This window comes from Macaca nemestrina, chromosome 14 (genome assembly GCF_043159975.1).
Source record: "Macaca nemestrina isolate mMacNem1 chromosome 14, mMacNem.hap1, whole genome shotgun sequence".
In the NCBI taxonomy this organism is placed as follows: Eukaryota; Metazoa; Chordata; class Mammalia; order Primates; family Cercopithecidae; genus Macaca; species Macaca nemestrina.
In genome coordinates this window covers 82,313,094-82,331,343 of record NC_092138.1, presented here as the reverse complement: position 1 = coordinate 82,331,343, position 18,250 = coordinate 82,313,094, and the positions used below count along the sequence as shown (strand labels likewise).

General features: G+C 42.0%; 1 long non-coding RNA gene across 1 annotated transcript; it reads right to left on the bottom strand.

Moving 5' to 3' along the window:
• Positions 1 to 65: 65 nt before the first annotated feature.
• On the bottom strand, positions 66 to 17,178 carry LOC105481071 (uncharacterized). Its single transcript, XR_986759.3, has 3 exons — positions 6,111 to 17,178; positions 2,588 to 2,638; positions 66 to 2,222 (listed from the first exon to the last, which is right to left on the bottom strand). It is a non-coding gene; the product is annotated as an uncharacterized lncRNA (long non-coding RNA).
• Positions 17,179 to 18,250: the final 1,072 nt, after the last annotated feature.

Below are 18,250 nucleotides of genomic sequence, written 5' to 3'. Positions count from 1 at the left end.
TCAGACTCTGCATTATGTGATTGAATATTTCATTATGAAGACAAAAAAAAAAAACACTCTCTAGATATTGTCAAATGTCTGCCAGGGGTAGGATTGCCAGAAAAAAATACAGGATGCTTAGTTACATTTGTTATTTTTCTCTTTGTTTTCTTTTGACACAGGGTTTCGCTTTGCCGCCTAGGCTGGAGTGCAGTGGCACGATCATGGCTCACTGCAGCCTCAACTTTCCGGGCTCCAGTGATTCTCCCAGTTCAGCCTCCCAAGTAGCTGGGACTGCGGGCACCCACCACCAGGCCTGGCTAGTTTTTATTATTTTTTTTTTCATAGAGACATGGTATCGTTTTGTTGCCCAGGCTGGTCCCAAAATCCTGAAATCAAGCGATCCTTCCAAAATGCTAGGATTACAGGCGTGAGCCACAGTGCCCAGCCTAAATTCGAATTTCAGATAATAATTTTTTTACTATAAGTATGTCCCAAATATTGCATGAGACTATATAGCAACACGAAAAACTTTGTCTCAAAAAATCTATTTCTATCATTCACTTGGTAAATGTTTATTGAGTACTCTGAGCTGGGCACTGTTACTTAGGCACTGGGGATACAGTGGTGAGCAAGGTAAACAAGAAGCTCAGCTTCAGAGAGCATATATTCTGATGGAGGATGACAGTCAATAACAAATAAATAAACTTTCAGATATAATCAACTCTTTTAATAAAGTGAAATAGAATACTGATATATAGCATTATGTACTTATAATACATAATGCATATACATTATAATTTTATATTTCTCATTGAATATATATATATATCATTACATATATATGTCTCCCTCATTACATATATTATATATGTGTCTATTTCTCACCTCAGCCCACCAAATATTGCATGGGACTATATAGCAACATATACAGTTATATATGTAATGAGAGATATACATATATAAAATATATGTAATGAGATACAAAAATTATATATAATAAGATAACATAATTTTGTATTTCATATGCTTATTTACATTTGTATGGTATATATGTTTATATATGCTTATATATGCATTATATATATGCTTATATATATATTAAAAATGAGAGAGATAAAATTAATGGAAACATATGGGAGCGTCTCCTAACCTGAAATTATTAGGATCAGGGTCAATTACAAGCATCAGTTCAAAAAATGAAAAGCTATGAACTTGAAAAATGAACTCCTATATGACTAGGAGTAGAGGTAAGGAGTGCAGGAGATGAAACTGAAGAAAGCCAAGTTGCGAAGGGTCATTTTATCCTGTGTTGAAGAAGTTGTTCCTTATCTTAAGAGCAATAGAAAGCCAATATGGGGTCTCTGAGCAAAAAGTGACACCTTCGGATTGACATTTCAGAACCATTACTCTGCCTGGGAAAATGAGTTGGGATGTATCAGGAAGACCATTAGAAGACAGTAATAAATGAGTCCAAGTAGCCTGTAATCCCAGCACTTTGGGAGACCAAAGTGGGTGGATCACCTGAGGTCAGGAGTTCAAGACCAGCCTGGCCAACATGGCAAAACCTCTCTCTACTAAAAATACAAAAATTAGCCAGGCATGGTGGTAAGCACCTGTAATCCCAGCTACTCAGGAGGCTGAGGCAGAGAGAACTGCTTGAACCCAGGAGGCGGAGGTTGCAGTGAGCCAAGATCACACCACTGCATTCCAGCCTGGGTGACACAGCAAGACTCTGTCGCAAAAAAAAAAAAAAAAAAAAAAAAAAGAAGAAGAAAATGTCCAAGTAAGAGATGCTACAGGCCTATTTCTAGGTAGTGGCTCTGGGAAAGGAAAATAAATAGGAAAAAGTTATAATATATTTATGAGGCAAAATGGACAGTATTTAGTTGTTGGCTCTGGAAGAGTGAAGGAGATGAGTGAGTCATGATAATGCCCAGGTTTCCAGTTTGCGCAACCAGGTACCACTCTGGAAACAGGGAACACAGAAGGAAAGTAGACTTATGGAGTAGGATGGTGCATTTGTTTGAAACATGTGTTGTAGATGCCAACCATCTCCGCATTGGATCATGTCGTTTCCATATTTGAAACCTTTGAGGATTCTCATTGACCCTTGCCTCCCGTGAGGCCTTTCAGATATGCAGGTTACCCAGTCTATTTCCTCCATGCAAGCTCCTGTTAAAGATGCTCATTGCTACTTGTTCAGGGCTCTTCTTCCCAAATTGAAGAAGTTCCCACACTGCCTTCAGAAAGAGGAAATTTCCCACATTACGAATTTGGCCATGTAACTTTTACCCAACTTTCCCCTCAGATTAGAGTTCAAATCCCTGAGTGCTATGGTTTGAATGGATGTGCCCTTCATCATTCATATGTTAGAATCTAATACTCAATGTGATAGGATTAAGAGGTGGGGCCTTTGGAGAAGTGATTGAGTCATGCACAAGCTGCCTTCATGAAAGGAATAGCGCCCTCATAAAAGGGCATGGGGGAACTAGCTAGCCCCCTTTTTTTGCTCTTCTGTCCTGTCTGCCATGTGAGGACAGAACATTCACCTCTCCAGAGGACACAGCAACAGGCACTGTCTTCAAAGCAGAGAGCAAACCCTTACCAGACATCAAATCTTCTGGGGCCTTGATCTTGGACTTCCCAGCCTCCAGAGCTATAAGAAATAAACTTCTATTATTTATAAATTAACCAGTCAATGGTAATTTGTTATAGCAGCACAAATGGACTAGAACACATAGCTTTCAGGATTTTGTGGCAATTTAGGATCTCAGATGCTCTGCGTTTGCTCACAGTGGTCCCTCTGCCTGAAATATTATTCCTCCCCACCTCCCCATGCTCTCTCCAACCTCCTATATCCTACAGTAGTACTTAGCCCAAGTGTCTCCTCTACTTGGAAGAAATTTCCTGACTCTTCCCTTCCCAGGTCATAGCCCCACACCTGATTTAGATGTATCTGAAATAGACAAACTCATAGAAGCAAAGAATAAAACGGTGATTGGTGGTTACAGGACTGGAGGGAGGGGGAAAGGGGATTTGCTGATCAATAGGTATAAAGTTTTAAGTTCTAGAGATCTGTTTTACAACATTATGCCTATAGATAACAATACTGTATTGAACACCTAAAAATCTGTTAAGGCTGGCTGAGCACAGTGAGTGGCTCATGCCTGTAATCCCAGCACTTTGGGAGGCCAAGGTGAGAGGGTCACTTGAGGCCAGGAGATTGAGACCAACCTAGTCAACATAGCAAAACACTGTCTCTACAAGAAATTTTTTTTTTTTTTTTTTTTTTTTGAGACAGAGTCTCACTCTATCACCCAGGCTGGAGTCTGGAGTCTGGAGTCTGGAGTCTGGAGTGCAGTGGTGCGATCGATCTCAGCTCACTGCAACCTCCACCTCCTGGTTCATGCAATTCTCCCGCTTCAGCCTCCGGAGTAGCTGGGATTACAGGTGCACACCACCACACGAGGCTAATTTTTGTATTTTTAGTAGAGATGGGGTTTTGCCATTTCGGCCAGGCTGGTCTCGAACTCCTGATCTCAGGTGATCTGCCTGTCTTAGCCTCACAAAGTGCTGGGATTACAGGCATGAGCCACCGTGCCTGGCCTCTACAAGAAATTTTAAAATTTACTGGGTGCACTGGCTCGTACCTGTAGTCCCATTCTTGGGAGGCCGAGATAGGAGGATTGCTTAATCCCAGGAGTTGGAAGCTGCAGAGATATGATTAGGCCACTGCACTCCAGCTTGGGTGACAAAATGAGACCTGGTCTCAAAACAACTCCCAGCACTTTGGGAAGCCGAGGCGGGCAGATCACTTGAGGTCAGGAGTTCGAGACCAGCCTGGCCAACATGATGAAACCCTGTGTCCACTAAAAATACAAAATTCAGCTGGGTGTGGTGGTGGGCGCCTGTAATACCAGCTACCTGGGAGGCTGAGATGGGATAATCGCTTGAACCCGAGAGGTGGAGGTTGCAGTGAGCCGAGTTTGCAACAGAGTACTCCAGCCTGGGCGACAGAGCAAGACTCTGTCTCCAACAACAACAACAACAACAACAACAACAACAACAACAAGTTCTATGTCAGCCATAGGAAAGAAAAAACTAAATGTGTTTGGAGGGTAGATCTCATGTTAAGTGTTGTGACCACAATAAAATAAAATTAAGAAGATTGAATGAGGCTCGCTGAAGGCTCACTTCAAAGCAGAGAGAACTTTGGTCCCCTGATGTGGCAGTTATTAATTTATTGCCTCTGAGCTTTGAACCCACCTTTCCTTGCCCCAGGGAACGATGCAAAGTCCATTTCCCCTTTGCCAGCTGGCTGGATGTTAAACGTTGCCAGCAGAGGGTGCTTGAAGGGCACTACAAACCTGGAAAAAGAAGGACGTTTTCTTCTCAAAGCAAACGGATCAACGTGCAGGTTTCCCTGTTCAGCACCAGTTTCTTTGCTGCCACATTGGGGCTGGCTGTGGTTGTGAGTTGAATTATGTCCCCAAAAAATATATGTTCAAGTCCTAAATCCTGGTGCCTGTGAATGTGACCTTTTTTGGAAATAGGGTCTTTGTAAATGTCATTAGTGAAGTCACTCTGAATTAGGGTGGACCCTAATCCAATAACCCGTGTATTTTTTTTTTTTTTTGACCAAGTCTTGCTGTGTTGCCCAGGCCGGAGTGTAGTAACGCAATCTCTCCTCAGTGCAACCTCCGCCTCCTGGGTTCAAGCGATCCTTCTGCCTCAGCCTCCCAACTAACTGGGATTACAGGCATGTGCCACCACCCTGGCTAATGTTTGTATTTTTAGTGGAGACGGGATTTTACCATGTTGCCCCGGCTGGTCTCGAACTCCTGACCTCAGGTGATTCGCCTGCCTCGGCCTCCCAAAGTGCTGGGTTTACAGGCGTGAGCCACCACCCGGCCTCATGTCATTGTAAGAAGAGAAAACAGAGGCACAAGAGAAGATGGCCACAGAAGACAAAGGTAGAGGCTGGGGTTATGCTACCACAAATGGGGGAATGCCAAGGATTGCTGGCAACCACCAGGAACCTGGGGAGATGCATGGAACCCCTCCTCCCTCAGAGGCCCCAGAAGGATCCAACCCTGCTAATACCTTGATTTCAGACTTCCCATCCCCAGAACTGTGAGAAAATAAATTTCTAGCTGTTTTAAGCCTTCGAGTGTGTGGTACTTTGTTTGTTACAACAGCCCTAGGACACTAATGCAGCTTGAGTCAGTTACTTTGTCACCAAGCTGGTGGCAGCTGTTAGCTCTCAACAGAGGCCAGTTTCTTCCCTACAAAAGCAGGCAGCACGCTCCTGGGACAACCACACTCTCCCCTCAGAGCAAAAGGAGTAGTAAATGCATGCTTAACAGGTACCAGATATCCTTTAAAATGTACATTTTAAAACGGTTAAAACAGTATATTCTATGTTATGTGTATTTTATCACAGTTTAAAAAAATCTCAGATCAGGGAAGAGCTTTTTCTGAGTTTCTAAGTTCCATATCTGTTTACTTTTCCCTCCACCTTAGGAGTAATTAGCTGCTCTCTACATTCTTTATTTATTATTTGTTTTTGAGATGATGCTTTGCTCTTGTCACCCAGGCTGGAGTGCAATGGCGCGATCTCGGCTCACTGCAATCTCCGCCTCCCAAGTCAAGCGATTCTCCTGCCTCAGCCTGCCGAGTTACTGGGATTACGGGTGCCTGCTACCACGCCTGGCTAATTTTTGTATTTTTAGTAGAGACGGACTTTCACCGTGTCGGCCAGGCTGGTCTCAAACTCCTGACCTCAGGTGATCCACCCGTCTCAGCCTCCCAAAGTACTGGGATTACAGGCATGAGCCACCATGCCCGGCCTCATTATTTATTTTTTAAAAAATTATTTATTGTGAATTAATATAACATCACATTTACCATTTTAACTATTTTAAAGCATACAATTCAGTAGCATTAAGTACATTCACAATGTTGTATAACTACCACCACTATCTAGTTCCAGAAATTTTCATCACTCCAAATGGAAATCCTGTATCTCCTAAGCATGCAATTACTGCATCTTTTGCTCTGTACTAAGAGGTTCTCTTCTCCCTTTTAGTAGCTAACCATGACCAGCACCATAAAGGAGCATGCCCTACCTGAAGGAAGATAAGGCAGACTACAGGGGAACCAGGAAGAACCACAAAAGGCCTTGTCCAGGCGAAGATCAGCTGTCAGACTAATTATGCAAGGATATATCCTTGATGGACTTATCCTACTCTAAAAAAATGAACACTATGCTTGAAAAGTGCTGCCAGGTGAACCAGGTCTCACTTCATCTCTCTCACCATAGGAAACCTTATGAACCAGAATCTGAAATAAAATATTGACATAGTCATCATATGCACAGGAAATTGGAAAATTTGGATGAAATGTAAAAGTTCCTAAAAATATATAAAATATCAAAATTAGTGCTTGTATTAATATTAAAGAAACTTAAAAGCCATTCAGGACTATCTCTCCTGAAAAAAAACAAGACAAAACAAGTTGCTATAGAAAATAGAAGATTTTCGGCCGGGCGCGGTGGCTCAAGCCTGTAATCCCAGCACTTTGGGAGGCCGAGGCGGGTGGATCACGAGGTCAGGAGATCGAGACCATCCTGGCTAACATGGTGAAACCCCGTCTCTACTAAAAATACAAAAAACTAGCCGGGCGTGGTGGCGGGCGCCTGTAGTCCCAGCTACTCGGAGGCTGAGGCGGGAGAATGGTGTGAACCCGGGAGGCGGAACTTGCAGTGAGCCGAGATCGCGCCACTGCACTCCAGCCTGGGCGACACAGCGAGACTCCGTCTCAAAAAAAAAAAAAAAACAAAAAAAAGAAAATAGAAGATTTTCAAAATCTACCCATTCGTTTGATTACTGGTTATTGTCATATTGATTCCAAAATCAGATAAGGGCAATACAAGAAAATAACAGCTAATTGCATCCAACATCAATGTCTTTAAAAAGTCCTACATCTTGATCCAGTAAGAACCTTTGCAGGAATGTAAAGATGTTTTACAATCAGAAAATTTATCAATGAATTAATAATAAATTAAAAGAAAAAAACCACATGTTCCCACAAGTGATACAGAAAAAAATGTTTTATAATGTTTAATGACTATGATATTTAAAATTACAAAGTAGGAATACTGGACATTTTTCTTACCTTGAAAAGTTTACGTATAAAAATTCTACAGCAAAGTTGGACTTACAGCGAACTACACTTTAAGATCAGGAAAAAGACAAGCCATTGGAATATCCTTTCTACTGTTTAATATGATACTGGAGGTTCTTGTCTGCATTACGAGGAAAAGAAAACAGTGTAAGGATTATAAAGGCAGAGATAAAACTGCAGATATTTACAAATAATATGAGCATCTAGAAAAACTAACAGAATCAACAATCAAGCTATTAGAATTAGAGTTTAGCAAGATTAACACACAAATTCAACCCAGAAAAGTTAATAGCATTTCTCTCTATTGGCAATAACCAACTATAAAATGGAATATATTTTGTCCACTACTATGTATTCAGCATCCAGTATATAGTAGTTGCTTAATAAACATTTGTTGAATGTCTAAGTGAATGTGGCTTATGAAGAGCTTGCTGTTTATGGTTCTTCCTGGACTACTTACTACATGAATATCCACCTTTGCAATCTGAGGGAAGTCAGGGTTTAGTCTGGATGTACCTCTAACTGCAGCTGCAGGGCTGTATCATTTATAATATTCTCCCCATGATATCTTCCCACAGAGCAAAACTATCTTCTTTCTGGCTTTCTTTGCCAAGGCTGAATAGAAGAATCGGGGGCTTATCATTCATTAGTTCATTTCATACTACAACCCAGGCAAACGCTGAGGTTTGAGTGTTCTTTACTATCTCTGGTCCAATTGCTTAGGTGGACATGCTCAATCAGTCAGAACAATCTTCTGGGGAGGTTGTTTTGACCAATATAATTATTTGAGTAATAACATCTTAAGCCAAAAAAAAAAAAATCCCTATTACCTGAAATCTAGCTTTTGATTCTATTTCTTTAGCCCAAAGGTCAAGATTAGATGATCACAGATGGATTTCGAGATGTAGCCTCTACATTCCATTCCTTAATTATCTATCTGCACCTTGAGTTTCTTTTTTAAAATAATTTTTGGGCCAGGCGTGGTGACTCACGTTTGTAATCCCAACACTTTGGGAGGCCAAGCTGGGTGAATTGCTTGAGCCTGAGAGTTTGAGACCAGCCTAGGAAACATGGCGAAACCCTGTCTCTACAAAAAATACAAAAATTAGCCGGGTATAATGGAGTGCACCTGTAGTCCTAGCTACTCAGAAGGCTGAGGTGGGAGGATCGCTTGAGCCTGGGAGGTTGAGGCTTCAGTGAGCCATGATTGCACCACTGCACTCCAGCCTGGGTAACAGAGTGAGACCCTGTCTCAAAAAAAAAAATTATTTTTGTAGAGACAGGATCTTCCTATGTTGCCCCAGCTGGTCTCAAACTCCTAGCTCCAAGCAATCCTCCCACCTCAGCATCCCAAATGCTGGGATTACAGGTGTGAGCCACTACACCCAGCCATTGAATTTTTTCATAAGGTATGTAAAAGGAGAACTAAGAAGCACAGCAAACAGTAATGTCTTCACAGATAACTTTTAGCTAAATTACTTCAATGAATCAGTGGACTTGTGGGTTAACAACAGGTTATGATTAGCAACTTGATCACAACTATATCTAAGATTCTTGTAATTGGGATTGGTCTGTACAGCATTTCTAAGTTTTGATAAACAGCTTTGGAAATTTATATGAAAGACAATTAACATTTTCTTCTATCAACATGGACTTGTGAGTTCCATAAACTTAACTTTCATTGTTTCCTTTGATGACAACTTGTCAAGGACGGATTACCCATACTTATTCCAAAATAGAAGCCTTGATGAATAGACACATTTGCAAATTGTAGGGAATTCACGCACATCACAGGAAGTCTCAAAATTAAAATCCTTCTGATATGGTTTGACTGTGTTCCCAGCCAAATCTCATCTTGAATTGTAGTTCCCATAATCCCCACATGCCATGGGAGGGACCCAGTGGGAGGGACCTGGTGGGAGGTAATTGAATCATGGGGGCTGTTAGCCCCATGCTGTTCTCATGATAGTGAGTGAATTCTCACAAGATCTGATGGTTTTACAAGGGGCTTTTTCCCCTTTGCTCGGCACTTCTTTCTCCTGTCGCCATGTGAAGAAGGACGTGTTTGCTTCCCCTTCAGCCATGATTGCAAGTTTCCTGAGGCCTCCCCAGCCACGTGGAACTGTGAGTCAATTAAACCTCTTTCCTTTATAAATTACCCAGTCTTGGGTATGTCCTTATAGCAGCATGAGAACAGACTAATACACTTTCCTTTCAAAGTGGAGAAAGAAATGCTTCAATGCACATGTATTTAATGCATATACATTTAAAAAATAATATTACAGTTTAAAAAGCTAATCCAAAACCAGCATTGCCCTTGAACTTCCTTTTGTTGACATTTACAAATCTGTCCTTCTCACTGCAGGTGGACTGCCAGTGTAGCAACCCACTAGTGTGAGTCATGGTTCATGGCATTGGACTGCCACCAATTTCATTGCCAACCCCATCTTTAACTTTGTCAGGCTTGTATGATTAGAGTTTCTCTTCTGCCTTCTTGGTGTATGTCTACATTTTTGTTGTTGTTGAGAGTTAATATCTGAGCCAGGTGTGGTGGCACATGATTGTAATCCCAGCACTTTGGGAGGCCAAGGCAGGTGGATTGCTTGAGCCTGCCCAGGAGTTTGAGACCAGCCTGGGCAACATGGCAAAACCCTGCCTCTACAAAGAATTAAAAAATAAAAATAATTAATTAATAAATTAATTATTTTATGTTATATTATATATTATAATAATTAATATATGTTTCTTCCTTACCTCTCCTAAAATCTGTCCACTTGAAAAATGGTGAGGAGTCAGAGAATTCTGCCTGTATTCACTCCCTTTTTTTGTTTTCCACATTCACTGTCCTTTACTGTTCAGCCCACTCAGTCACTTTTGTGGAGAAACTCATTTTACAATTCTCCCGTTCCTCTGGCATTCTTATTTGGGGCAAGCAGAAAACTCACACAGCTCACACAAACCACTCATAGCGGGTTTAATACTGGACCTGCTAGGTCATCAGGGATACAAAGCAGCCGTTTACTTGCTGACCATCAGAGAGCCACAGAAAAATGCTGAGCAGAGATTTTGGAGAGGATTCACCCTGGATCTGTATCTCCCCAACTGGTTCCAATGCACCCATCAGAGACCATACCAGTTCCAAAATTGTCCACTAGAGGATGCTACCCACTCCTGCACAGCCTGTTGGAGATGTCTAAAAGCTAAATTCCCGTTTATAATGGTTTCAATTTTCCCTAGCTTTCCTCAGAATTCATAAATGAAGCACCTTTTTAAAACCAAGAACCCAAGAAGGGAAAATAAATCTGTATGATTGGCTGCATAGACAAATGGGGAAAACTGAAAAAAAGCTCCAATACCCATTCCCCTGGCATACTTCCTATCAGGATGGAGGTGAAGGGGATTTTTTGTTTTTTTTTTTTTTTTTTGGAGACAAGTTCTCCCTCTATTGCCCAGGCTAAAGTGCAGAGGCAGGATCATGGCTCACTGCAGCCTCAACCTCCCAGGCTCAAGCAGCCCTCCCATCTCAGCCTCCTGAGTAGCTGGAGGCTCATGTCATCATCTCTGGCTAATTTTTGTATGTTTTTGTAGAGGTAGGGTCTCATTATCTTGCCCGGGCTGGTCTCAAACCCCTGGGCTCATGTGATCCTCAAAGGGGACTTTTGAGCAAGCTAAACATACTTTTTAAAACCTGGCAGTTGGTTCTGTCAGGGAGGAAAAACATTTGCAGATGAAGAGCTCCAGTGTACACCTATTCACTTTTTGTCTAAATAATCTGTGAAGTTGCATAAACAGGCATTTCAGAAATATTCTCTATGATAAGGTTTTATATAGGAAGCTCAAGGAGATATCCATCTGCTAATTAGCATAACCCCCAGGCAGGTCTGCCTGGCTCAGAGCTCCAGCTTCGCACCACTGTGTTCCACGAAAACAAAACGAAGCACAGACTGGAAGAACAAAGATGTGAGATGTGAATACTCAACAAAATTGTTGATGCAGAGAAGGCTTTTTAAATTAAGAAATGAGCCGGGTGCGGTGCCTCACACCTGTAATCTCAGTACTTTGGGAGGCCAAGGCAGGCGGATTGCCTGAGCTCAGGAGTTTGACACCAGCCTGGGCAATATGGTGAAACCCCATCTCTATTAAAAATACAAAAAATTAGCCAGGTGTGGCAGCGAGCACCTGTAGTCCCAGCTACTCCGGAGGCTGAGGCAAGAGAATCGCTTGAACCCGGGAGGCGGAGGTTGCAGTGAGCCGAGATCTGCACTCCAGCCTGGGTGACAGAGCAAGACAATGGCTCAAAAAAAAAAAAAAAAAAAAAGAAATGATGGAAATTTTTCATGAAGTTGATTACATGAAATGTAAGGGTATGCATTAAAACTCAGTATTTAAGAACAAATGACAAATTTGGGAGTAGATATAGTAAATCTGACGAAGAATTAGTATATCTTACATAAGTATTTACATTATTTTAAAAGTTAAAAGGCATAATTAAAATGATTTTAGGGTGGGGCGCGGTTACTCACACCTATAATCCCAGCACTTTGGGAGGCCAAGGAGGGCAGATCACTTGAGGTCAGGAGTTCCAGACCCGCCTGGCCAACATGGTGAAACCCCATCTCTGCTAAAAATACAAAATTTAGCTGGGTGTGGTGGTGGGCACTTGTAATCCCAGGTAGCCGGGAGGCTGAGGCAGGAGAATCACTTGAACCCGGGAGGCAGAGGTTGCAGTAAGCCGAGATCAAGCCACTGCACTCCAACCTGGGTGACAGAGTAAGACTCTTTAAAAAAAAAAAAAAAAAAAGACATTTTAAATAGTAATGGTCTTGAATCGACAGTCTCAGAAAAGGAAATCAAACCAGTCAGGATAAATGGAAAGATTTAATTTGATGAGTAATCACAGGAATGCAAACATTAACCACAAATTATCATTTGCCTGACAAAATTAGCAATGATTCTAAAACTTGCAATAGCGAATTTTAGCAAGACCAGTCAAAGAAGACAGCTCACACTTTTCTCAGGGCTGCATAAATTCCTAATTGAGGCAGCTTTTTGTAAAGCAATTTGGTGATTGTGATACCTATACTACAAGAGCCCAGGTATTGTTTCAACTCCCAGAAAGTATTTATACCCTTTGACACACAATACTTTTCTGTCTTAAGGAAAGAGTTCAAAATATGGAAAAGGATGTATGCACAAAGATGTTCATTCTGGCACTATATATGTGTTACCAGGCATTACCAATCTAGAGTTGCAAATGAGGTCAACATAAAAACAATAAAAGTATTCTTCTACGGCTGGGAGCGGTGGTTCACACCTGTAATCCCAGCACTTTGGGAGGCCGAGGCGGGTGGATCACCTGAGGTCAGAAGTTCGAGACCAGCCTGGCCAACATGGTGAAACCCTGTCTGTACTAAAAATACAAAAATTAGCCAGGCATGGTGGCTCACGCCTGTAATCCCAGCTACTTGGGAGGCTGAGGCTGGAGAATTGTTTGAACCTGGGAGGTGGAGGTTGCAGTGAGCCAATATGGTGCCACTGCACTCCAGCCTAGATGACTGAGCGAGACTCCATTTCAAAATAAAGAAAAAAAAAAAGCATTCTTCTAACTGTCCCCATCTGCTCCACGAGGCCCCCAGTTGCCAGTAAAGCTTTGTGTTCTATCACTAGGTTGTCTTGGGTACCCAGCGTCTGCTCCTCTATACTCTGGTTTGTTTTCTGTGGCTGCATTTACCAAGAAACGTAGCAATGCCACCCATACCCCATTAGGATCACTGTTGCTACTACTGCTACAAGTACTGATGCTACTGCAAACATGGCCAGCACTCAATGGTGAGAGTACTGATGTGAGCATCATCTGTCTTGGTTGCACTGGAGTGACAGCATAGATTACACAGTGACTTATAAATGTGGTGGTTTATTAAGGTGAATGTTGCTCAGAAACATCAGTGACAGAGATAGAATTTTCAGCCAAGGGAGATAAAACTTGTCTAGTTTAAATTTATACATGCTCTGCCTCCTATAAACAACTAAAGTGCTTTGTGAATGTTCGCTAAGTAAAATTAGTGATGTTCTATATTGTAACAACAGAAGTTGTAACCTCAGGACTATATACTGTACCATTAATATGGGAAACTATACTTGTTAAACTGTGATTTTTCTCACCAAAAATTATCAATTGTTTCATAGGAAATTGAATTTGGTCACTAATAATGTGATCATCTTGGCGGGGTGTAGTGGTTCATACTTGTAATCTCAGCATTTTGGGAGGCCGATATGAGTGGATCACTTGAGCCCAGAAATTCAAGACCAGCCTGAGCAACCTGACGAAAATCCATCTCTACAAAAAAATACAAAAAAATTAGCTGGGTCTGGTGGCACATACCTGTAACCTCAGCTACTCAGAGGCTGAGGTGGGAGGATCACTTGAGCCCAGGAGGCTGAGGTTGCAGTGAGCCAAAATCACGCCACTGCACACCAGCCAGGGCAACAGAGCAAGACGCTATCTCAAAAGAACAAAAATCAAAAAAACAACTGTCTGTGTGTGTGTGTGTGTGTGTGTGTGTGTGTGTGTGTGCAATAATCTCTGACCATGGCTTCTCAGGTTTTGTATAATTTAGTTCACCATTATATAAACTGTAAAGTCTCTTGCCAGACAGGAAAAGGTCTCTAAATATGAACCTAGACTTTCCTATTTGAAGGCTATGCAAATAAAATAAAATTGTGTTGATGGCTTAATCTTTTTTTCTTTTTCCTTTTTTTATTTTTGAGACAGAGTCTCCCTCTGTCGCCAGACTGGAGTGTAGTGGCACGATCTTAGCTCACTGCAACCTCCACCTCTGGGGTTCAAGTGATTCTGCTGCCTCAGCCTCCCAAGTAGCTGCGATTACAGGTGCGTGCCACCATGCCCAGCTAATTTTTGTGTTTTTAGTAGAGACCAGGTTTCACCGTGTTGGACACGATAGTCTCGATCTCTTGACCTCGTGATCCGCCTACCTCAGCCTCTCAAAGTGCTGGGATTACAGGTATGAGCCACTGTGTCCAGCTGACTTAATCATTTTGAACACAATGCTGAAGTCTTGATATTCTACAGAATACAAAGAGAAAGATTAAGTTAGTCTTCCTGAAACATGTGAATAGAACATTCCAGAATATACTCTGTTGAATGTACAAGATTAACTAAGTTTTCAAGGTATTTTGTACTGAATAAGAAGACATATTGATAACAATTCTATATCTAACTTTCCCATTTGCTTTTCTCTTGGCACAAAGGTATTGTTTCTATTTTTTTCTCTCCTTTTGTTTTCTAAATGGAAAAACCATCTGATTCAATCCAAACCTACAAATGCCTCTTTCTGTCTGAAACTCTCCAAAAAAAAAAAAAAAAAAAGTTGAAAAACATCATTCAAGGAGCACAAGAGAATTGTAACTCACATTGTGCAATTTTACCATTGTCCACATATTCAGGATCAAGGATACAGATTGATGGAGAAAAGGTAGTGTCTCCCTGGATTAATTCATTGTTGGATGGGGAAGGTGGGAAGCTCAGCTCATGCTTCCACAGCAGATTCTACCCTGACAAAATCTTACTTCAAAATTGGCATTATTTAAGCGCACAAATGTTATAGCTTCCGGCGCTCATTTCATACAGCCCCACCCCAAACACTGCATGATCTGATTCTCATTCTTGACTTTCTATTCGGGAACATCACCTGGCATATTTAACCTGTAGTTCAGGTTCTTCCACCCCCAAGATAGCTCTGCAAAAATCCTAGTTTTAGTATCCGGCTATTTGCAGCCCAGGCTGCATTGCTCTGTTCAATTTGTCCTAGGTCCTCAGCTTCTTTCTTTTTCTGGGACTCGTTTTTTTTTTGTTTTTTTTTTTTCTTTTAGAATTCTAGGTTGGAGGATGCAGGAGTATAAACTATCTTCCACTATTCTCTTGCTCCAGTGTTTTCTGAAAGCAATTTCCCTTGGGGAACTGCCTGGTGAATTCAAAATAGTTACTGTTAGCTTTCTGCCAGAAATACTCATCTTCGAACCTTCTCTTGGCCCACAGCTCTGGTTCTGTGACTATGTCTGTCTCTACCACGTTCCTCTACTGTAAGAGGAAATTCCTGGACCCAAACCTCTGTCAGCTTGCATTACTTTCATTCCTTGGCACCATTCTACTAGCAGGTTAGATGTCACAGTGGATGTCATAGCTAGGTTGCGCCAGGTTTACAGCCCACCCTCAGTGCCCACCTCCCTGCGTGTCTATGTGCATCAGCTGTCCCCCTGAGACGACAGCGACCCACCAGAAAGTGTTAATCTGCAGCCGTGCTTCAGGGACAAATAGTCAAAGAACCAATGACTTCCTCATTTGCAATTGGCTATATTATTTTTCTTTTGCCCTTCCTTGAATATATTTCTTAAATACAGACCAGTTAGATGAGCTGCCAAGCTTTAACATATTTATTCCTAACTTCTGAACATACACCATACAACGTTAGCAATTCTAGTGGAAAATTTCCAGGATGAAATTCCTCTTAATGACTTCACTATTGCTAGGGGTTGTACTGGTGTACAGAAGAGTTAACATAGCAAGCCTGATTGTGACGTTGGCCTTGGGCTGGTGTCCGGGAACTTGGATTTGAAGAGTGTCCCCACCAGTCCCTAACTGACAAGGGTGACTCATTCTGCCTAGAAACTGTATAAATAGTGTGGTTTATGCTGAACACCTACGTTCCTTCAGGGGGTCTGGAATTTTGGTACATGCTAGGCAGAGGGTGCCTTATGTGACTAGACCCTAGTAAAACTTTGGGTGTTGAGACTCTAATGGGTTTCCCTCTAATGAGCAGGAACATTGAATGCTTATTGCTGGGGAAATATATTTTCCTTGCCGAAGGAAGAGTGCACTGTGTGATTCCTCATGGAGGGAGTGGGCAGTAGGATGCCTGCCCATGGATTTCCCCAGGCTCTACCTGAGTCTTTCTCCTTCCTCATTACATTGCCGTAATAAACTTTAGCCATGGATACAACTATATTTTGGATCCTGTGAACCCTTCCAGTGGCTCTCCAAACATAAGGGTATCCTTGGGTACCTCCACATGAGTAATTAGATTGATGAATCCCAATGTTTCCGATAGGGTCGAAGTCATGGTGCCATCTCCCATTCATGTAACAAAGCTACTCAGTATGTCACAGAGAGTTTAATGAAGCCACTTGTTTAAGTTCTTACTTTTTTCTTTGTTGGTGTCTCCCTGAGCTGGAACTTGGGCCTGAGCCCAAGAGTCTGGGCGGAAGTTAAGATACAAGTAACCAACACTGAGCTGAGCGCTTGCTTTTCCCCTTGACCTTGAACCACTTACTGTCTGTGCATCTTAACTCTCTTCCATACAAAGCATTCCTTTCCTACAAAATTTCTCTGCCTCTCATATAAATATTTAAAAATTACTGGTGGGCATGGTGGCTCACTCCTGTAATCCCAGCACTTTGGGAGACTGAGGCTGGTCGATCACAAGGTCAGGAGATCGAGACCATCCTGGCTAACACGGTGAAACCCCGTCTCTACTAAAAATACAAAACATTAGCCAGGCATGGTGGTGGGCGCCTGTAGTCCCAGCTACTCGAGAGGCTGAGGCAGGAGAATAGTGTGAACCCAGGAGGCGGAGCTTGCAGTAAGCCAAGATTGCACCACTGCACTCCAACCTGGGTGACAGAGCGACACTCCATTTCAAAAAAAAAAAAAAAAATTATTACTGTTAGGCTGGGTGCACTGGCTCACACCTGTAATCCCAGCCCTTTGGGAGGCAGAGGCAGGTGGATCACTTTGAGCTCAGGAGTTCAAGACCAGCCTGTGCAACATGGCAAGACGACGTCTCTACTAAAAATACAAAAATTAGCTGGGCGTGGTGATGCACATCTGCAGTCCCAGCTACTCAGGAGGCTGAGGCTGCAGAATTATTTGAACCTGGGAGGCAGAGGTTGCAGTGAGCTGAGATCATGCCACTGTACACCAGCCTGGGCGACAGAGTGAGACCCTGTCTCAAAAAAAAAAAAAAAAAAAAAAAAATATATATATATATATATATATATATAAAATTATTATTTTAGAGACAGTGTCTCACTCTGTCACCTGGGCTGAGGTGCAGTGGTATGATCATAGCTTTCTGCAGCTTCCAACTCCCGGGTTCAAGCAATCCTGCTTCAGCCTCCCGAGTACCTGTGACTACAGGCATGCACCACCATGCCCTACTCTTTTTTTTTTTTTTAAGTTTAGTAGAGATGAGTTCTCGTTATATTGCCCAGGCTTGTTTTTAGGTTATTTTGAATGAAAAAATTAAGACACCACTGAGAGTTGATAAAAAGTTCCTCCTAAGTGCCACTCATCCATCTGATTATAAATCCAGGTAAGTCATCCAAATCAGCAGGCCCTACTCACCCTTACCCTTCCCACAAAATTCACAAACCAAGGTATAAGACCTCAGTTAAGGAATGACGCCCGTTTCACAGTTCAGCATGACTAACAGTTGATATCTAAACAATGCCCCCAACCTGGCAAGTAAAATGCAAACATAACCCAAAGCCATCTGTGGGTGGCTCCTCTCCCCTTCAGAGGTCTGATTAAATCGGAACAAATCCACATTCTATGTTCCATGATAGTTCAAAGTCCTCCCACAATGTCTGTGGGCTCACTGGGCTTGCCTCCTCCTGCGTCCTGCTAGCTTTTTTAAAATGTGAGCTCTATTTTGTTCCAAGATCATTAGGATATTTATCTCCTTCACCAATTTCCACAAGAAAATTAATTCATTCCAATATTCAGAGGTTTTTTTTTTATTTCTTAGCCATTGATTAAGGAATCCATGATGTAACCCAGAGCCATTCTCTCTACTCTTAATTTTTCCTTCTAAAATGGGGATTTCCAAATTCTTTTTTTTCTCTCGCTCTCTCTCTTAAGCAAAGCAGTTCATTTCCTTCCAGGAAGTTTTAGTATCTGCTGGTAATGATGCCCAGTTTGCATTTTAAAAGCTCCTTCTAGCTGCTAGATGGTGAAAAGACTGAAAAGAGGCAAGGGGTAGGCAAAGGGACCAGATTCAGGTTATTT